This window comes from Peromyscus eremicus, chromosome 3, assembly GCF_949786415.1.
Source record: "Peromyscus eremicus chromosome 3, PerEre_H2_v1, whole genome shotgun sequence".
In the NCBI taxonomy this organism is placed as follows: domain Eukaryota; kingdom Metazoa; phylum Chordata; class Mammalia; order Rodentia; family Cricetidae; genus Peromyscus; species Peromyscus eremicus.
The window spans coordinates 131,162,437-131,180,040 of record NC_081418.1 but is presented as its reverse complement, the minus strand read 5'-3'; the positions used below and the strand labels follow the sequence as shown (position 1 = coordinate 131,180,040).

Genomic DNA, 17,604 nt, shown 5'->3' with positions numbered 1-17,604 from the left:
CCAGGCTGGCCTGGAACTCACAGAGATCCGCCTGGCTCTGCCTCCCGAGTGCTGGGATTAAAGGCGTGTGCCACCACCACCTGGCGAGGACAATAAACTTTTAATTGTTGCAATGTTTAAGCGAGATTAAAGGAAATAGTATGTGTAAAATTGTGGATAAGAGGCTGGGTGTAGTGTTGTGTGCTTTTAATCCCCCCACTTGGGAGGCAGAGACAGGTGGGTTTCTGAGTTGGAGGCCAGTCTGGTCTACATAGTGAGACCCTGTCTCAGAAAACAAAACAAAAAAGCATGGGCAAGACTGTCTGACATAAATATGCAATAAATGTTTAGTTGATTGAAAAGTTAAATATTACATGAATATAAATTTTATGTATTTTTCAAGTATAAATGTACATTATAGTCTGCTACTACAAGAAGGCCATCAATCGCTTGGGACATGTAAGGCCTTTAAGAAAGTGGGTCACAATGTGTAATAAACATTGTAGATAACTAACATGGATAGCAAATCAGCCTTAATATTCCTGAAGGAGTTACCAGGAACTTTGAGTAGGGTAATTAGTTTGCAGGGTTTTCAGTTACAGTGATGTTCATTATTTAACATTTTTATTTCCATAATGACTCATCTGTGAATTATAAAATGCTTTCCCAAAAGGAATGTAATACTGCTTGAATTTTTTCCCCTGCCCTGAGTGTGTGTCATGTTCTACTGTCTCTCTACTCCTGTAGTAAGGAGTTTCTGGCTGCTTATTTAGGAACAAAATACTGCCAGTAATTTTAACTCTGTGTTCTTGTGTGAAGAAAACTTAACCTCCTAAAGGCCATGGAGATCTCTTTAGTGTAGTCAGCATTCAGTGCTTACATTTACTCACTCTGCCATTTTAAACTATTTGATTTTCCACTTTTTTTAAACTTTTAACAAAAAATTTTGCTGAAACTTCTTATAAATGCATACCACTGAAAAGCAAACTATGTTCACATTCTAATTATTTGTTTCATTTACATTAAAACTGGCATTACATGTGACACACCTTGATTTTTATGTATTCTGCAATAGTTCTGTCCATGAAAATGTTCTTGTAATGGTACTGTTGCCAAATATGTGTCTGAATGTTAATAAGTATTTTAGATGCTACTAATCACTGTTACAGAGCACTTGTGGATACCACAGTAAATACTTTTTGTTTTGGTGTGTGTGTGGTGTATGGATGTGTTCATGTGGACTTGCACATGTGTGTGGCTTTTATGTAGAGATGAAAGATTGACATTGGGTGTGGTGGTATGGTGTTACCCAAAATATTGTGCACGCTAATAAACTTATCTGGAAGATCAGAGAAGCAGAACAAGCCACAGCCACCTCACCTCGCCAGTTCCTCAGCTGATCCTGTTTCCTCAGACTGGAAGCCTCTCAGTCCTCATCCAGAATGGGTCTCAGCTGAACTGTTGCTCAGAGCCTAAAAGCTTAACCAGCCAAAAGCTTCTAGTTCCTGGTCTTCATGCCTTATATACCTTTTTGCTATCTGCCATCACTCCCTGGGATTAAAGGCTCATTTCTTGGGATTAAAGGTGTGTGTCACCATGCCTGGCTGTTTCCAAAGTGGCCTTGAACTCACAGAGATCCAGAGGGATTTCTGCCTCTGGAATGCTAGGATTAAAGGCGTGTGCTACCACTCACTGCCTATCCTCTATGTTTAATATTGTGGCTGTCCTGTTCTCTGACCCCAGATAAGTTTATTAGTGTGCATGATATTTTGGGGAACATAATACCACCACATTTCCCCCTTTTTTTGTCTAAAATTTAAAAAAGCTTATAACTAATACAAGAAAAATTATATCCAATAAGTATATATAATATATACAGTCAAAAATTACATTAACAATGTCTAGTCCACTAACATTTGACAGATTCAGACAAAAAACTCCATTAATATATAACAATGTCCAGTCCAGTAACATTTGATAAACTCAGACAAAAAAATTTTCATTACGTATCCTATGTAAAACCAGTAGTTCCTTTTTAAAAGTAGATTCAAAAATTAACCTTTTTATCTTACCATATTCATATTTTCACAAAAGTTTCAATAATCTACCTTTTGTCATTTTTACATCTTCCCCTTTTCAGTGTAGATTCAGTGATCTACCCATTTATCCTATTTCTTTATCTTTTTTCTTAGAGTAGATTCGATGATCTATCTCATATCTATATTCTCCTTTTTCTTTTTCTTTTTTTTCAAACAAAAACTCTGAATCTAATCTCCTTGTTAAGCTTTTTTCTTGACCATTAACAATTAACAACTTGTAACCAACCATCATAAATAATGACAATATCCAAAACTCATTAAACGACCAAAAACCTTCCATCCCACCTCTTGGGAATGTGGGCGTCGTTTTTTTAAAATTACTTCCTGCTTTCTATGAGTGAAGACATCTTTAGGGGATCCTGAAAAGAAAATTTTTGGGTTGTCAAGTCCTGTATCATTTGTCCAATCACTGCATAATGAGAAAGTGCAGGGCTTGTTTCAAGTCTTGTTCAAGTAGTCTGTCAGGCTGGATCATCTCAGCTAACCATCTTGAAATTGTCCTGAGCAGTTTGTAGTCCAGAGTCGATCTTTCCATGGTGTTAATCAGCTTAATGGTTTTACCATAGTCCATGTGGAATCATCATTGTGGAATCCTGTCATCCTTTTGAAGATTCCAAAGTCGCTGTTAGGCGTGGTCATGGTTCCCTGCAGATTTTTTTTTGTGTGTGTGTGCCTCCTCTGTGGTTTGGAGCAATCACAGTCTGATAAATGTCTGTCTCTTGGAACCATGAACATTCTTCCCTAGAAGAGAAAATCTTCACAGCAATTTCTCCCCACCATTTGTCTCGCCAAACTTTTCCAAACTGACCTTTGCCAATATTTTCTTGTAACATGATGGTCCTGGCAATTTTTCTCTGAACAAGCAGCAGTAAACCCTTTGTCCCAGGTAGCAGCATCACCGCAGTCACCAGTAAGATGAGAAGGAGCCAGCAACTCTGAGTAGCAGCCCCTGCCTCCATGGTCCCACCACTGTTTGTGGCTCGGCCCTGAGCTGAAACTTCTCCTTAGCAAGCCTCCTAGGTTAGTCTCAAACTCGGGATCCTCCTACCTTTGTCTCCTTCAGTAAATCCTACTGGTCTGAGCCACCACAACTGGCCAAGTGTAGCTCGGGCCTGAGCAGGGGCCCACAAGGCCACAGGCAAAAGGCTTTTTCGTGAATTCGTACCACGAACGTTGGGCGCCAGATGCAGCAGGAATCTTAGAAGGTCTTATTAATAAAAGATTAAAATTAATTAAGATTCCTGCTACAATTGGGTGTCTTTGTCAATTGTTTTCCACTTCATTTTTAAGTATTTATTTATTTATTTATTTATTTATTTATTTATTTATTTATTGGGGGGTGGTTGGCATATGACACAGTGCATGCGTGGTAGCCAGAGGATAACTTGTAGGAATTAGTTCTCTCTTTCTACCATGTGGGTTCTGAGGAATGAACTTAGGTTTGGTGGCACATGCCCTTCTCTGCTGAGCCATCTCTCTGTCCCTTCACCTTATTTGATTGCAGTAGGGTGTGTCATTGGACCTAGTTCATCTATTCAGGTAGCCTCTCTGGCCAATAAGCTCCAGGGATCCACTTGTCTGCCTACAAACCCCCGTCCTGTGCCCAGCTTTTTATGAGTGCTTGGGAATTCAAACTCAGGATCTGGTGCTTGCTTGACAGGCACATTACCAGGTGACTCCTGCCTCTCTAGATGCTTTTATTTACATTCTTTAAATTTTTTGAAATTGTATAATTGCATTTCCCCCTTTCCTTCCCTCCAACCCCTCCCATACACCCTCCCCTTGCTCTCTCTCAAATCATGGCTCTTTCTTTAGTTCTCCCTATATGCAGCCTGCTCAGTGCATATAATGTTACCTGTATGTTTATGATCTCAGAGCTGACCACTTGATATTAGATTACCCGTCGGAGGGCCCTTCCCTGATGAAGACCATTTCTTCTATTCTCTGCATTCCCCGTTGTCTGTAGTGCTCTGTTAAGGATTGAGACCCCAAAAGCTTTCCCTCTTTGATGTTAGCATGCTCATTGGTGTTGTCATTGTTCAGATCTTATTTAGGTAGCCATATTGATGAGACTTAATGTATGTAGGCTCTGACATTTCGAGGTGATACAGCCTCACAGCAAACTTCCTGCTTGTCTCTCTTTTAGAGTTTTTCTGTTCCCACTTCCTCCATGATCCCAGAGCCTTAGATGCAGGAATTGTGTTGTAGATAGAGCAGCTGGGACAGGACACCACAGGATCTCATATTCTGTTCATTTTGGATTGGTTGTGGTTTGCTGTAATAGTCTTGTCTGTTGCAAAGATAAGCTTCTGTGATGAGGGGTGAGAACCACACTTACCTGTGGGTATAAGGTTAAATATTTAAAATGTAACTAGTAATTTGCTATCTTAATAAAATGGTAGTTGTAGATTCTCTTCTAAGATCCATGACCTTACTAGCTCTGGGTGGTTGGATAGGTTTCTAGTACTAGGCATAGATTCCTCTTGTTGAGTGGGTATATTATTTCTAATCTTCACAGTAGTCCTGTAGGTAAGTGATACTATCTTCATTTATAGATGAAGGAACTGAAAATCAACAGAGGGACATCTGGATTTTTTTTTTTAGGTCTCACTTCTGGTTAGCAACAGATGTTTCTCTGTTTATAAAGCCAACTAAAGTGTGATTTTGATGTTTTCATTTAAGCACAACAGAGTGAAATGTTGGTGTGTGTTTAAAATATTTATTGGGGCTAGAGAGATGACCCAGTGTGGTTAAGAGCACTTGTTGCTCTCGCATAGGCCCTGGGTTCTGCTCCCAGCACCCACATAGTGGCTCACAACCATCCCTAACTCTAGTTCCAAGGGATACAATACCCTTGTCTGGCCTACATAGGTACTCAGCACACATGTGGTGTGTGTGTGTGTGTGTGTGTGTGTGTGTGTGTGTGTGTGTGTGTATAAAATCATGTAATCAGAATACCCATACACAAAAAATTAATAAAAATAAATTTAAAAAATTAAAATATTTGTCAGCAAGACATCAGAGAGAGTTTGTGAACTTCTAGTGGGTTGCTTCTGATTGACCTGGACCAGCAGTTCATTCTTCAGTGACATGGCCCTGATGGGGAGGTGCCAGGGGATTGGAAAGCTAGAAGAGATTATAGGTGGGGTCACTAAGTCTTGCACAGACTTTGTCTTATGCACACAGGTTTATTAAGAAGTTTTAAAAAGTACTCATTAAGTGCAGAGATCACATTAAGAGTCATCCATATTTTAATTGAAGATGAAATTCCAAGAATAGAATTAGGAGTATGATAGGATCCCTCACTGCAGAGGGTTCACATTGAGAGAAGGAGTTGATAGGATAGGGATCTGTTGAGATGTTTGAAATGTTATTTGAGGAGTTTAAGTAGTTGTTCTCTGTCAGCAGGGGTCATTGTCACATGTCAGTGCTTTTTCTTTTTTAAAGATGTGTGTGTGTGTGTGTGTGTGTGTGTGTGTGTGTGTGTGTGTGTGTCTATCTATGTGTCTGTGTGTAGGTATGTGCACATTAGTCCTGGAGTCCCCAGAGGCCAGAGGAGTTGGAGTTACAGGAGGTTGTGAAACACCTGATTTAGATATTTAACTGGTCCTCTGGAAGAACCATATGTGCTCTTAATTGCTGAGCCATCACTCCAGCCCCACTTTACTTGTTTTAATCAGGCAGAGAGCATTAGATTAACAATTCCCAGACTTGATGGAACATCTTTAAAAATACACACTTGTATATCCTCTTGTTATGTACATATATGCCATGGTGTGCACGATGTGCACGTGGAAGTCAGAGGACACCTTGGGGGAGACGTAGAGAGAATCAAGCAGTTCATTCATGGCACACCATCCATTTTGGAGTCAGAGGAAATCTTGTAGGAATCAGTTCTTATCCTTTCACCATTTTACCACAGAGGCCACAGGGATGGACTTGAGTTACCAAACTTTGCAGCAAGTCCTTGAGGATTATAGGACTCCTTCTACCATGAAGGTTATAGGACTCAAACTCAGATCACCAAGTTTGGTGGTAAGCACCCTTACCTGACAAGCCCCTTTCTCTGGTTCCAGATTTAGTTATGCACACCAATAAAAATTTAAAAAATAGGAAGAAATAGAGAATAATGATAAGACTGGCCTGAGTTTGTCAAATAAAAATAACATTTACTATTACTGTTACTTTATGAAAGAAAAGATAGAAACATCAAAAGAATTAGAATCGAATAAAGGAGATATGTGGCTCAGTGAGTAAAAGGACTTGCTGCAAAGTTTGGTAACTCAAGTCCATCCCTGTGGCCTCTGTGGTAAAATGGTGAAAGGATAAGAACTGACTCCTACAAGATTTCCTCTGACTCCAAAATGGATGGTGTGCCATGAATGAACTGCTTGATTCTCTCTACGTCGCCCTCTCCTTGTCCCTCTCTCTTCCTGCCCCCTCCCTTTCTCTCATACACATACTAAATGAATGCAATTAAAATTACAGTGGCAATTTTCTGATGGCTTGATGGGAATTTGGCTGTGGACTAGCTTTGAGAAGCATGGATATGCACTAGGAATCCATCAGATTATACTCATTGCTGCCCCCCCCCCCCCGGGGGGGGCAGGATTTGTACTTCCTGCAAACTAAGAATTGGTTTTATGTTTAATTGGCTGAAAAATCAAATTTGTGACACAAATATTGTATGAAAATTCAGTGTCTCCAAAACTTTATTATAACAGTTGTGCTTATTCATGCATTGTCTGTGCTTTTACAGGAAGCTGGTAGTGTGCACGTGACCTTTACAGAGCATGCTTATTGACATGGTGTAGACAATAGGATTAATAAGCTGTGTAGTGTTCACAAAGAAACAGGCCCTGTTTTATGTGCTCTGTATGAGATAGGTAGTGTCTACTGTTAATTTATTGATCTGGCAGCTGAGGCTAAGAGAGAGTGGACTGTCCAAGGCGACACCGACAAGTGGCAGAGACAGAATTCTAGCCCAGGATCTGTGCCTCCACAGTGCTGTGTAGTCTCACGACACCTAACATTTCTTCACTTCCACACTAACTGTTTTAGAAAAAGAAGAAAGAGGAAAGTATCTGTATATTGTGGTTGCTCACAGTTATCCTTGAAGAAGCGAATTCAACATTCATTACCTCATGATGTGTGAACATTCGTTTATTTTTGTTTGATTCCATGGGTTTTCTCCAGAGGTTTGTTGATTGAGCTGTTGTACTTGGTGATATTCTACTTACTGAACCTTTGAACAATAAGTATATAATTTCTGAACCATGAAAGACTTCAGTTTTTATATCATTAGGATAATACATTAACTATCAATTTTGGGGAAGGTAACTTCTGTTCTTCATCCTCCTCATAAATTAACATATATTGTTTTAAAGGAGTATAGATATACCTCTTGAGTCATCAACTTAAACTAAAAACATTTATTGAAATACATACAGAAGCCAGGAGTGGTGGCACATGCCTTTGAACCCAGCACTGCGGAGCCAGAGGCAGGTGGATCTTTGTGAGTTCAAGGCCAGCCTGGTCTGCGTAGTGAGTTCTAGGATGGGCAGAGCCACTCCAGGGTTAAACAGAGATACACTGTTTTAACAAAACAAAACAAAACAAAAATGAAATACATACAGAAGTGACCAAAAAATAAAAATTTTAAATGTGATTCTTTTTAAGAATTCTTGTTTTCATAGAATATGTATGCTTTGTGTGCCAAGTCAGAAGGAAGAAAAATTAGGTTACCAGTAACTGGATATTTAGATAGCACTATCAAAGAAATCTCTACTTCTCTTAATTTTTTTACATATTTAATTATTTACTGGTTTATTGATTAATTAAAAACTTTAATTTGGTTAGTATATTTATTTGTTCAGAACAGTCCCTTCAACAAGACAGTCCTATTATTGACCCCAGATTCACTGTAAGTAGTGAATTTCACAGTGTTATGTAGGAATGTGAATCAGTGCCCACAGAGGGAGAAATGCTTGCAACAGAAGAAACGGGATCTGCACAAGGGAGCTAGTACAGTAGTGAACACAAGTGAGTCTGTGCAACAGACCGAATAGGTTTTGTGGTGTGTATGTGTGTGCATTTGTGTGAGCATGTGTGTGCTCTGGTACTTATGTGGAAGTTAGAGGACAACTTAGGAGTCAGTTCTTTTCATCATGTGGGTTCTGGGATCATACTCAGCTCATTGGGCTTGGCACCAAGCACCGTCATCCGCTGAGCCCTCTTACTGGCCGGCCTTTTTTACTTTGAGAAAATAAGGCTTTCAGGGGAAGAAGGCAGGTTTCAAACACTGCTTGAATAATTCATAATGATTCATATTTTACAAAAATGCTTTAAAATTATTTTTACTTTTACTTTTGGCATTTCACTGTAGAGCCCAGGATAATCTTTGAACGTGAGATCTTTGTAGCTGGAGTTTTCCTGTGTCCCAGCCTGCCGGCATTTGGGGTAAATCTCTCCCACTAGCGTCCCCCAAGTAAACACACAGACACTTATATTATTTAAATTGTTTGGCCTAATGGCTCAAGCTTCTTGATATCTAGTTCTTATATCTTAAATTAACCCATTTTTGTAAATCTATACCTTGCCATGTGGCTTGTGGCTTACCGGTACTTTACATCTTGCTCCCATGGTGGCGGCTGGCAGCGTCTCTCTGCCTCAGCCCTTCTTCCACCCAGCATTCTCCTCTCTCCTTGTCCCACCTCACTATCCTTCCTGCCTGGCTACTGGCCAGTCAGCGTTTTATTTATCAATCAATCATAGCAACATATATTCACAGCACACAGGACATCCCACCGCAGATCTTCCTGCCCCTGCCTTTAGAGTGCTGGGATTGCACATGAATGCCACTGTGTCCAGCTTAAATAATGTGTTAAAGGTGGCTTTCTTACATTCTAGATACTGCATACATTGCTGATTTAAATCAAAAAAGGTCTTCGGAAGGTGGAGAGATGTTTCAGTGGGTAAAAGCACTTGCTGCTCTTCCAGAGGACCTGGTTCAGTTCTCATTGCCCATGTGGTGGCTCACTATCCCTACCTCCAGTTCTAGGGTTTCCAACACCCGCTTCTGACCACCATGGGCACCAGGCATGCATGTGGTATATAGTCCTACATTCAGGCAAAACACTGATATACATAAAAAAGAAATAGAGGCCTAATGGCTTCACGCTTTCTGTATTAAAGTACTGTATTTTGAGATTTAAAAGTAATAGGAGCGAGGACAGGTGTGGTAGTAGTTGGAAGGCTGAGGCAGGAAGACTGTTGCAGCTATACAGTTAATCTGGGCTTCATAGTGAGAACCCAGCTGCTCAGGGGTGCATAACCAGACCCTGTCTCAAAGAACAAAAAAAGAACAATAGCAATTAATGTTCACTTTATTGCCCAATGATTTTTACCTTTTTAAAGTTGTGAACACAAGTGAGTCTGTGCAACAGACTGAATACATTTTGTGGTGTGTATGTGTGTGCATTTGTGTGAGCATGTTTCTTCTAAACCAAAGAAGGGCTTAGATACAGATGTAGATGGGGCTACTGAGATAGTGTTGAAGTTGGTTTTTTGATTTGTGGGTTCATTTTTACCCTTCTACTTGGGAAGTTGATTTACTAAATAATTTCGAAAAATTTAAAACTTGCTTACAGGCTTGAAACACAATGTATGTGTGAAACTGATCAGAAGAAATGGAATTTGTTAGTGTCGGCAGATTTCTGATCTTTCATCCCCCCTCTCTTTCTCTCTCTCTCTCTCTCTCTCTCTCTCTCTCTCTCTCTCTCTCTCTCTCTCTCTCTTTCTTTTTGGTGTTTTTTGGTGTTTTTTTTTGAGGCAGGACCTTACACTTTAGCCCAGGTTGGTCCCTAGCCCATCCACTCAATCCTCTTGCCTCTGTGTTTGGATGCTGGCATTGCAGGCTTGAGGCAGCATGCTCCACTCTGATCTTTAGCTCCCGCCCTCCTCCCCCCTTCCCCTCCCCCCTCTTCCTCTCCTCTTTGCTTCTAGACTGTTGCTCTTTTTAATAGATAGGGTTACATTGTTGTTGTTTTCTTCCTCTTGTCCATTCCATTCATAATTTAACATGAGTAAATTTAAAAACTACTGGCCATTACAACAGACAGCTATAATTAAAATCCAAAACTTGAGTGCCTAGATTGAGGTGGCATGTTACTGCTCTTGTGACAGATGGCTTCCCCCTTCCTTCCTCCTCTGCTATTTTTTTTTTTTTTCAGAGACTAAATCCCATGTGCTCCCCATCTTGGCTCTGGTTGTGTTCTGCCCACTCATTGGCTTCACAGGAACTCCAAATTGGATGTCCTGGCTATTGGCATTATAGTAGGAAGTGGATACAGAGTGACTCTTTGTGCCAAGTGTTCATTTATCAGGAAAATTGTAACTTCATAAAATTAAACATTATTTCTTAGTCATACCGAGTAAAGCTGAATTTTATTTCTTTTTAAGAATATACTTTTAGGCCGGGCGGTGGTGGCACATGCCATTAATCCCAGCACTCGGAAGGCAGAGCCAGGCAGATCTCTGTGAGTTCGAGGCCAGCCTGGTCTACAGAGTGAGTTCCAGGAAAGGCGCAAAGCTACACAGAGAAACCCTGTCTCGAAAAACCAAAAAAAAAAAAAAAAAAAAAAAAAAAAGAAAAAGAAAAACCAAATAAATAAATTAATTAAAAACGAGTATACTTTTAAAGTTCTATTTTATTTTTAGTTATTTGTACATGCATGTGTCTGTATGTGGATACATACGTGCAGTTGCCTGTGGTAGCCAGAGGTGTCAGATCCCCCTGGAGCTGGAGTTATGGGTAGTTGGGAGCCACCTGACTTGGGTGTTGGGAACTAACTTAGTTTGGTTCTAGACAAGAGCAGTACAAACTGTAAATGCAGCACCATCTCTCCAGCTCCAGAATGTACTATGAAAATTGTTATTATACTTCTCTTTCGTGTGTGTTTGCATGCACATGTGCCAGAGTGTGGGCGTGGATGTCAGAGGACAGCTTGTGAGAGTCAGTTCTCTCCTTCCACCATGAGGGACACGGGGATTGAGATCAGGTTGCCAGCTTGGAAACAGGTATCTTTTCCCACTGAGCCATCTTGAGGACCTTTAGCATATACTTTTCAGTTGATGTTCCATTTGTGAATATTTTTAGTGGCATATTTATTACAAAATAGGTTTTTAAAATCTGAATTTAACATAATCAGAAATTTGTAGTGTGGTTTGCTACAGTGTATTTGTTCAGGGCACTGAATGAGTAGACCTAATGGTATATATGTACTGACTAGCACATAATGACAGCAGGGATTCTTTTGACTTTATATTTGAGATAATCTTGTGTGGTCTAGGGTAGCCTTGGATTTACCTTCTGCTTGCCTAAGCCTTCTGAATGTTGGGATACAGGTGTATACTCACTGCCATGCCCAGCCATGACAGGAATTTAATATTACAGAGACTTAATCATAATAATCAAACCTGTGATGTGTAGTATTGAACTTTAAAGTTTCTAGTTGCTGTCACAACTCTCAGTTCATGAGGATTTGCAGACTTTGAAGTTAGACCATGAGTGATGGCTGCTGCTGCTGCTGCTGCTGCTGCTGCTGCTGCTGCGCCACTGCTGCTGCTGCTGCTGCTGCTGCTGCGCCACTGCTGCTGCTGCTGCTGTGCCACTGCTGCCACTCCTCCTTCTTCTGAAGTTCATTCTGTTCTCTTAGCTCTGACACAGGTATCCCTGTGTAGCCCTAGCTGTCCTGGAGATCTGCCTGCCTCTCATTCTTTTCCTTCTCTCTTACTTTCCTACTGATATGAAGAAAGACCATGACCAAGAGAGCTTATAAAATAAAGTGTTTAATTTGGGGCTCACCGGACAGGGTTAGAGTCCATGGCCATCATTCCAGGGAACATGGCAGCAGGCAAGTAGGCATGACACTGGAGCAGTAGCTAGGAACTTCCATCTTGATCTGAAAGTTGGAGGGAGGGAAGGAGAGGAGAGACAGAGACAGACACTGGGAATGGCTTGAATCTTTGAAACCTCAAAAGCTATCCCCAGTGACACACCTCCTCCAACAAGGCTACAACTTCCTAGTCCTTCCCGAACAGTTTTACCAGCCGAGGACTAAGTGTTTGAATGTAGGAGCTTGTGGGGAGCATTCTCATTCAAACCACCAACCACATCCTCCCCTCCCCTCTTCTTTTACCCGTTAATCTCTCTGGCAGTCTTCCTGCCCCAGTTTTCTGAGTGCTAGGATATGGCTCCTTATAGGCTTCAAAATTTAACACTTATTTGGGTTTTTTTGTGATTTTTTTTTTTGTTTCAGTTGGATTCCCCCCCCCCCTTTTAAATTTACTTTCTACTTTGACTATTTGGCTAGCAAATGAGTGTACTTAACCTTAGTACATAATTCAGCATTGAGACAAAATGAGTGTTAGCTGTTTTTCTCATGGTGTATCACTGTGTGTTCTGGGAATACATTGTGATTATGTGTGTGATTTCCCAATGAGAGGAAGGAAGAGATCTAATTGCATTCATTCCTATAAGATGACTGTTGGTATTTCAACATAGCATTGTCTAATCAGTGTGTCAGTAAGTATGTATTGAGTGCCTGCCATACATGCCAGCTACATGCTTGGTGTTTTTAGGGATTTCAAAAAAGGAAAGCAGGGAGAAAGAGGAACAGATATGCACGTACAGAGTTTAGAATCACGGAACATGAAGTATGCATATTGTGTGGCTTATAAACAGGAGTTTTTGGAGCACTCAAATTTTAGAGTATTTTGACCTAGATACTTCAGCAGTGGAGTTACCTAAAAGTTGAAGCTGTTTCCTCACATAGGTATAACTTTTTTTATATAAATGAAATAGTTAATGTTAAAGATTTCCTTGAATTTCATGTTTTACATATGAGTGTAAAATTAGTATATCTGAAAATACATATTTCCTACAATATTGATACTTACAAATTACTGAAATTGGAAGATATTCATTCATTAGTACATTAGAGGGAACATGTACTATGAGTGTATGTCTGTGTATATGTGTCTTGGAAGTAGTATAGCTTCATTATAGCATCATTTTAAAGCACAAACTATGGAATCACTAAGCTCAGAATGTAGAGAGAGATTCCCAATCCATAAAATGAAGAAAATACTGTATCATGAGGAAAAGGTGGGATTAAATAAGTTAAGATTCGTGGAACGTTTAGAATTGGGAATTACATGGAGTCAGTACCAGTTCCTTGTTACTGTCTTTTCATTGTAGTTTCTCTTATCAAGTTAATACTGATACAGAAACCCAGAAAGACCTTTTTTTAGTGTGTTTTCTCAGTGTAGGATTATTGATTAACATTTTATTAATACTTTTTTCCTTGTAATGAACATGAATTTGTCATATAATAAAGTAAAATATAATGAAACTAAGATTAAGCCTGTATATTTATGTCATTACAATACAAAATATGGAATTAATCACTTGGAATTCTGTAAATTTTTGAATGCTATTGAGTGTACTTACTGTTTAGAATAATAACTGGACGGTGGTGGTGCACTCGTTTAGTCCCAGCACTAGGGAGGTGGAGGCAGGTGAATATCTGGGTTTGAGGCCAGCCTGGGCTACAGAGTGAGTTCCAGGATGGCCAGGGCTGTGGTTACACAGAGAAACTTTTGTCTTGAAAAACGAATGAATAAACAAACAAACAAACTAACAAACAAACATGATGGGTGTGTGTGTGGGAACTTACAGAACCTCTTGTTGATATTTCTTCACTGTATCAGTTATAAATCATATAATATCAGTGTTAAATTTATATTGATTGGCTGTTCATTCTGTTTTAAAATAATTATTATTTTTTTGTGTAGACTTTTCACCATTAAGAAATGTTTGGATTGAAGTATCCCGCTTTTGTGTAATATTTGATAGATGTATATCTTAGGATTTGATTTCAGTCTGGAACTAGGTAGAACAAATCTATTCCTCCTTCCAGAATAATGATATGTAATAGAAAAGGGTTTTTTTGTTTTGTTTTGTTTTGGTCTTCGTTTTTCAAGACAGGGTTTCTCTGTGTAGTTTTGGTGCTGTCCTGAATCTTGCTCTGTAGACCTGGCTGGCCTCGAACTCACAGAGATCCGCCTGGCTCTGCTTCCTGAGTGCTGGGATTAAAGGCGTGTGCCACTGGCGCCCCCAGCCCCCACCCCCACACTCTAGGAAAGGGTTTTATGAAATAGATACTTAGTGGCTCAAACAATCCTGGTAGGGCTTCAGGCTAGCTTCTGTAATACTAATAAGAAACTTCTACCACTGTTGCTTTCCTGACAGGGCAGATAGTTCTCTTGGTGTTGTGATGACACCATGAGCCCAGCACTGCTGAATTCCTCTGCCAGCATATGTACGAGCTAATGAAAAGAGCTTCATTCTTCATGTGACTCAGGTCCATCCCAGTCTTGTGTATTTTTGTTTAATTGGTAGTCTGGATCACCTGCCTGTGCTACAAGGGAATGTAGGAATTTGTGAGTTTTCACTCTACACTGGGAAAGCAGGACTCATAATGATGTTGTTTTTTAATATTTATTTTGTGCATGCCTAGTGCCTGTGGAAGTCAGCAGAGGGTGTAGTTAGGGATGGTTGTGAACCACTGTGTAGTGCTGAAAACTGGACCTGTCTTCTGCAAGAGCGCTTGTGCTTTAAATGCTGAGCCATCTCTCCAGTCCCTGATGGCAAGTTCAAGTTCAACTTCAGCTACATAGTGAGTTGGCGGTCAGCCTGGGGGTACTTGAGACCCTTTCCTAAAGAACAGAGCAGAACAAAAAGTGCAACCTTAACGGATTGTAACTTAGATATTGTTGTTGTTTCTGAGACAGTCTCACCATGTCTACCTGGCTTGGAACTCACAGTGATCCACCTGCCTCTGCCTATTGGGTGCTGGAACGAAAGACTCCTAGATGGTATTGTGTACTTGAAAGACACTGTAATCACACTTCAAATAATTGTCATATAAAATAAATGGGGAGCTTCTTTAAAATAAATCTTTTTTTTTTTAAACTTGGAAGAGGAAGGTCTTGGGATGAATACTTTAATTGGGTATAAACTAAGCACTTTTTTTGAATTATAACCCAAATAAAAATCAAAATGTTTTGTGATTTTAACGCTTGCTGCCCTTTGTGCGAGATGTCCTTAACTATTTTAAATTTGATTTTGCTTTACTGAAAAAAGTGACTCAAGTATTAAATTATTTTTGAAACACATTTTATAAGTGAGTTTAAAAAGTCAGTAGTTCATAATATAGATGTTTTTGCAGTCACATAATGACTATCAATTCCTATAAAATTTCACTTTTGGAAAGTTAGGAATTTGGGAGAGAATACTCTCAATATATATATAAACCAGACACTAATAAAAAACCATTGCCTTAGGAGATGGGTTACATAGTCCCAGGCCATTATGGCTGCTCCAGCAGGTACTGGAAATGTATAGGGAAAATTGGGTAGAAATGCTGTTTGCTGTACTGAGACAGTGCAGAGTAATGTTTCTTCAAGTGCCTGAAGATGGGAAGGTAGTCCTGGAAGTAGTGTGCAGTTTTAACTTTCTTAAGGTAAAGATGAAAGTATTCTTGGTATTTCCCCCTCTTTTGTTTGTTTTGTTTTGAGACAGGGTTTTCCTGTGTAGCCCTGGCTCCTGAAACTCCATATATAGTCATGAACTTGCAGTTATCCTCCTGCCTCGGGTCCCAGTGCTGGGATTATAGATGTGACACCATGCTTTGCATAAATGTTCCTGTTTTTATGTAGGAATTCTACCTCCACTCTTTGTAGATCCTTTGTGGAAAAGTTGCTTATGAATCCACAGAATTCTGCTTCAGTAATAGTCTTCTCTTTACCATAGTTCTGCATGAACTACCGCTAGTACAGAAACAAATTGGAGAACCAGAAAAACTATGTGTTTTGTAGTTTGCCTCTTTTGTTATATTTTTATCTTAGTCACTGGTTTTTAGAGTAGTTGCCATAGCTGGTGTGTCAGTTTGACATTTTGATTTCAAAGATCCTATTATAATCTTGCCCCAAATGTCAAACAGTTCCTCAGCGATAGACATAAGCTCCCACTGATGCTTTGTTAGAATGTAAGATGATTTTATAGATTCCTTGTTATTATGTCCATGGGTAGAGCTTAAATGAGAACATTTCTATTGACCAATGGAGCTCTTATTTATCGATTTCAGGTTATTGGCTAAATTTTGCATTGTGCTGATTTTGAACTTAGTTACATTCTTGAGGCAGAATGGGAAAGCAATTTTTAAAGCAGGAAGATTTTACATACAAGAGCAATCACAAAAATTATTGCTTAATAGCTTTTAAATGTCCCATGTTAGCGTATGTTTCAGTGTTCAGCAAATTTCTTAGTGTACTAGTGTAGCTCAACATAGTGAGCTCACATCTTGGTGAATGCAAAGCCAAACTGAGCGGTCAAGACATAAAAGAGTGGAGAAAGATTTATTACCTGCAGCAGGCCAGGAGAGCTGGGGAGTTATTTTCAGAGCAGTGTCCTCCTCTGACAAAGGAAGCATGTGATTTTATTCATCTAGCCTATAAATATTCATATAAGTGCTGGCCCATTTCTAAATATGATCGGTTAGGAGTGCATTCCTGAGCACGTTCAGTGTAAGGTCATGAAGCACATGTTTAAAAGATTAAAGTGATAGACAAGAGTGTTCTCAAAAGTTTTACTGAAAACAATGGAAAGTCCAGTTTGAAGACGTGTGAATACAAGAGTTTGCTTCTGACAGTGTCTGCCTTGCTTACTGGCCAGCACTAGCTACAGAAAACACTTCAGCTTATGGAATGTTCACGTAGTTGTAAGTAATGTATCTTGACTAGAGACCCACTTGATCTTGAGGAATTGATTTTGAAGTCTTTAGAAGGGTGTATCCTTCAAGGAACATTGAGAAGGATATTGATCTGTGCTTGTGGGAAGAATGCTGCATCTAGTTTCCTTTGTTACAAGCACCAGTGTGCCATCTTTAGGAAGCAGACGTATTTAGCAGTGTTGCTTCTCCATTTACAAAGTCAATAATGGGTAGAACATTTTTTCTCATTGCAAAGTAATAAATACATAGAATACAGACAGTTTTGCAGAGGGAGAAAGTTTAATTCCTGTAATTCTCTGATACAGATGTGTGCATATGTGTATGTGAGTGTGTGTGCATGCACACACATTATATATGTGTGTGTATGTGTATACATATATAAATACAGTCCTATTTTGCAGTGGTGATCCAGTGTGTTGGTGATCCAGCAGGGCCTTAGGTATGCTAGGTAGATGTTCTGTCACTGAGTTGCCTTCTTAGGCACCATATTCTTTTTTATATTAATAAAACAAAACAAAACAAAACAAAAAACCCAGGAGGCTAGAGAGATTGCTTAGTGGTTAAGAGAATGTATTGCTCTTGCAGAGGACCTGAGATGAGTTCCCAGCACTTAGGTTGGGTGGCTCATAGCCATCTGTGGCTCCAGCTCCAGAGGAGCCAAGCACCTCTAT

At 39.7% G+C, this 17,604-nt stretch overlaps 1 protein-coding gene and 1 long non-coding RNA gene across 10 annotated transcripts in view; one reads left to right on the top strand and one right to left on the bottom strand.

Moving 5' to 3' along the window:
- Erc1 (ELKS/RAB6-interacting/CAST family member 1) overlaps positions 1-17,604 on the top strand; it is a 337,373-nt gene that overhangs the window by 36,580 nt on the left and 283,189 nt on the right. The gene's annotated exons all lie outside the window — the stretch shown is intronic.
- LOC131907351 (uncharacterized) overlaps positions 3,876-17,604 on the bottom strand; it is a 48,069-nt gene continuing 34,340 nt past the window's right edge. Inside the window, exons 4-5 of one of the 2 annotated variants that reach the window (XR_009378380.1) lie at positions 11,944-12,040; positions 3,876-4,416 (exon numbers count right to left, since the gene is read on the bottom strand). This is a non-coding gene — a long non-coding RNA (uncharacterized LOC131907351). Of the gene's footprint in view, positions 4,417-11,911; positions 12,041-17,604 lie in introns of those variants that run through there. The other variant, XR_009378381.1, reaches the window with a different exon arrangement.